Source organism: Cryptomeria japonica, chromosome 10, assembly GCF_030272615.1.
Source record: "Cryptomeria japonica chromosome 10, Sugi_1.0, whole genome shotgun sequence".
Lineage (NCBI taxonomy): Eukaryota > Viridiplantae > Streptophyta > Pinopsida > Cupressales > Cupressaceae > Cryptomeria > Cryptomeria japonica.
The window spans coordinates 265049866-265054919 of record NC_081414.1 but is presented as its reverse complement, the minus strand read 5'-3'; positions in this window follow the sequence as shown (position 1 = coordinate 265054919).

Below are 5054 nucleotides of genomic sequence, written 5' to 3'. Positions count from 1 at the left end.
CTCTCTCTCTCTCTCTCTCTCTCTCTCTCTCTCTCTCTCTCTCTCTCTCTCTCTTGCAAACATAACATAATTAAAATGGTAAAAATCCTTTCATTACCAAGCTATAAGAACGATTCCCCTTTCTTATTCTTCAAGCCTGCTAAGTGATTACCATAAAATATTTATTATATTATAATTAATTTTGAATAATTAGGGCAACTAACATTTGTCGATTGTCTCAAGCTTCATTTTACAAGTTAATGTCACATAGTGGACACCTCACATTTTGACTAAAGTGAGCCCAAGGCAAATCTTTCATGACAAGTATTCATTTATTAATTAAATAATAAATATATTATTATTTAAGATAATATAATTAAGTACACAAATATGTAAGATAATTGATAAAAAGGTTAAAAGTATTTTGTTTTATATGTGATTAAAATGATATTTTTTATAACTTTTCAAGCAATTTTATTTTATTTTTAATTATTTATGTTGAAATTTTGAAGCTTTGTTAGATTGAGAATCCTGCACTTTATTCTATTTTAGTCTCAAATTTGTAGTTATGTCTGTCACACTTGAAACTTTAATTATATTCTACATATTAGTTTGATCTTTGTACATGACCTTGAACTTCGCATCTAGGATCTTTATAATCTTGATCACCTCTAATATTTAAGAATGATAGTTCTCAAAAGTACCATCAAAACTTGTCATTTTGATGACAAGAATTCTATTAGCTTCCTACTTTATGTTAAGCCCTTAGATCTATTCAATGATGTTGATCAAGTTTCAATATATTCAAGTAAGAGTGTTAAATGCCTATGACTATCCTTATGATATTGTATATCGATGGAATGCTCCTTAAGTAATGCTTTAGTGACATGTGAATGAGTTAATAAAATTCAATTGGATTGGGTTTCTCCTTTTATATAATACCCTACCATCAACAATTGAATATTTAATGTTTGACTCAATGAACAATGACTAACTAGTAGTAAGTAAGGCTAAGCTCGTAATTAAATTTGAATTTGGAAAAGGGGTTCAATATTGTATGTTGTTATAAATAAAATTTAGGGTCTTACCCATCGTTTTGGAATACGTTCAAGAATAACAATTTTGATGGTTAGGTATAAACCACTAAAGGATAAGACTTTTTACTTTTTAATTTTCCATTTAGAAATTTAGAAATTATTTTAGTTATTTCTCTTTTTATGAAATTACAAATAATAATTAAAAGTTACTATAAGTAATTTAATTTATGGTTGTTTGTAATTATTATATGTTCATTGATAGCCATAAGCAACTTGTTCATTCCAATAAAAGAAAAATTTGTTGTAACTAACCTTAACTTTTCAAATTTAAAATTAATCATTTATGTAATTACCATAAAAATAATCAAGTTATTTGAGTGTGCATGCACTCAATTATGAAGCTTTTGTGGCCTAATCTCTATGGCCCATAAATTTGTTTTCTCCAATTTTATTTATTGTCATAAAGATTGTACATGAAACTAATGCAAATCAAGTATGGACCGTACAAGGAAAATAACATGTCATATGCTATTTCCAAGCAACTTCCTCCCTTGGAACTTTCTCCTCAAATAGAGAATAAATTTTTATTAGCTATGTCGTACCAAAAATGTATGGATGGCATGTGTCCTTATGGATTTATGCTTAGGGTAGCATGTCCTTACTCTTTATTCCTATTAGTATTTATCTCTCCCAATCCATCTATATCCCTCAATCTCTATACCTCTCACGCTCTATGTCTCATTCCTTTATCTATATCTTTCTCTACATACATATATCTATCTATCTCTGCATCATCTCTTTCCCTATCCATCTATGCCTCTCTATATCACCCTTTATTTAATATCTCCCTCTATTGCTCTACATAATGATCTCTATCACCCTTTATCTAATATCTCCCTTTTCTGCTCTCTCTCTCTCTCTCTCTCTCTCTCTCTCTCTCTCTCTCTCTCTCTCTCTCTCTCTCTCTCTCTCTCTCTCTCTCTCTCTCTCTCTCTCTCTCTCTCTCTCTCTCTCTCTCTCTCTCTCTCTCTCTCTCTCTCTCTCTCTCTCTCTTTCTCCTTATATCTCTATCTCTTTTTCCCTTTCTCTTACCATATATCTCTATCTCTCTTTATTTTCCCATTTACCTCTATCTCTTCATATTTCTTGCTTTCTCTCTCTATCACCCTCTATTTCTCTCCCCTTTTCTCTATCTCTCAATATTTGTCTCCCTATCCTCCTCTCTATATCTCCTTTATCTCTATCACTCTATCTCACCATCTATATCTTTCTCTATATCTCCCTCTTCCTCTTCCTTTATATCTCTCTATATATCTTCCTCTCTATCTCACCCTCTTTATCTCTATCTCTCTCTTGATTTGTCTCCCTCTTCCCTTGTTACTATATCTTCATCTCTACCTCTATTTTCCTCTCTCCCCCTCTATCTCTAGACATGTCTCCCTCTCTCCATCCATACATCTCTCTCCATCTTCCTCTTCCTAAACCACCATTTCTAAATTTCTTTGCTTATCTATCTCAAACTCTTTAGATTTCATCTTCCATATCTCACTCTATCTATCTATCTCATTATCTCTCCACCTCTCTCTACCCTTATATCTCTCCCTCTCTCTACCTCTTTATATATCACTTCCTATCTCTATATTTATCTTTCTATCTCTCATACTCTCATTTTACCCCTCTCTATATATCCCTCTCTTCTCTATCTCTTTACCTCTCCCTCTCCTTCTCCATCTCTATATTTATTTCTATCTTCCTCTCTATCTCCATCTCGTTACCCCATGATGTGCTACATAAATATATGCAAAAAAAAGATCAAAATTTTCCCTCTTTGCCTCCATACCTCTTCAGCATACCCATTGCACACCAAGGTGCAATTGCTAGATTGTAATTTAAATAGTGGAAGATGAGTGCGACAATGTTGCCATTAATGAAAAGTTGATTTCCAATTCTTGATGGTCTTCAAGACTATTTCAAATTTTCCATTTAATAATGTTTTTTTTATATTTCATTTGTCTTTCATATTTATGATCTCTAGTTCTCTGCCAAATTCCCACAAGCCACTAGATAGAGCTACCTACTTCTATACATGACACAATATGTCATTAATAGTCTTGAAATGGATGTGATTAGATACGAAAATAATTTCAAATTCCTCTTAGTACTATTGGAACTCTCAAAGACATGATTTATGCACAAAGGGACATGCTTGCTAATATAAAGGTCATGGTTTTAGGTGTTTGGCCATACAAATATGATGCAAGCAATATGGGTGGTTTAAACTATTTTAGATAACCACATGTTTTCTCCCCTACGATTGATTGATCATTGTAAATACAAATATATGAAATATTTTCATTGATAAATCAAGATGAAAAAAAGGATGCAAAGCTGAAATAAAAGAGAAAGGGTTATAGATAGTAAGGAATTCCTTTGTGTTGCGTTGTAATTATCTATGTTTTCTTCCAAAAAAAAATAGTACACCACATTATAATTCTAAAGGATTTTTTTAAGGAATAATTTGATATGTTTAAAATATCTTCATGAATATTTTTATGTATTTTTATAATCTTATTGATCTTTTTAGGTACATTTATTGATTTAAGTGTAAGTTTTTACTGCTTTGTCAATTGGAAGGAAGTAAAATTTCGTGGAAATATTTTGCAACATATCCTCTCAAAATAACACAATAAATGTATATATTCTTTTGTGGATAACAAAGGTATGTTCAATCAAATGTTCTACAATTTTATTTACATTCTTATTTACATACACAAACCCCTTCTTATGTGTGTAATGAGAGGTACAATCCTTGTCAACTTCACTAAGTTATAATAGTGTGGGTATTCATAAATATTTCCCTTGTGTTCATAAAACTTAAGATTTTGTTACCCCTACTAGATAAAGACACCCATGTTCTCTATTCTTGGCCTCCCATCTTTGTATTAAAAAATAAACTTATTAACTATGTTTATTTTATTATCTTTATTCGATATCTACATGTGTGCACTATAATTAGGGGTTAACAAAGAAATATTTTTAAACTCTTTACATGGTTTTTCATCTAGTACATGAAGTTGAAAAACCATTTTATTCTCAACCCAACATATAAGAACTTATTGACAAACAAATAAGATTGTTCTATGAAATGGATATGGTTTATTTTCATTCCTTTTAATTTTTTTTAGTACAACTCAATGAATACCCGTATGGCCTAAGAAAGAGTAAAGAAAGAGAAGGAATTGCCCACCTTAACAAATAGGTCCACTTTTGTCTCTACCTAATCATAAGATAAATCTTTTTTACCTTGAGTTTGATACTCCCAACACTCAAGAATCATCTAGCTTTAGAGATTTGACAATCTATAACTTTGAAAACCAATAGACCTAATTATATGATGAAGTACATTAATTTTTGGATGAGGATAATGGTGCAGGGGCACTAGGCATGAAGACAACTTGGAGGACACCATGGAAGCATGACAAGGAGGTGTATGGGTCTAATAGACTCAATTATGATGTCTTGAAGCCAATTATGGCATTTTATTGTAATGATCCTAATGTAATGATTAATTGTCCTAATGGACCTAATAAGGCCATAGGACCAAATATAGGATTTCATGGGTATAGAATTGGTAAGGGTCTCAAAGATGTTTAGAACTATTTGATAAATCATTTTGATCCTTTAGAAGTCATTAGGTTGGCGTAGAAGTCCATTTCATAAGAGTTTTAAATTCAAAAATTTGAAAATAGTGGCTAGTGTCATTTTGGGGGGAAAAGCTAAAAACTTGTTTGTTAAGCATTTTAATCATGAATAACTGATGGATTTTGGTTTGGGAAGTTAGGGGAAGGTATTATAAAACCTTTTAATTCCATTTTGGTGTGGTTGGATGCTATAGTACGGATGTTGTACGGATTTAACAGAAAAAGTGAATAAAACCTTCATTTTCTTGCAATTTTTTGTGTTTTGTTGCTTGAAAGTGATTGATCTTTCATGGTATAAGCCTTGGGAAGTCATTAAACATTGTAATAAGTGATTTGG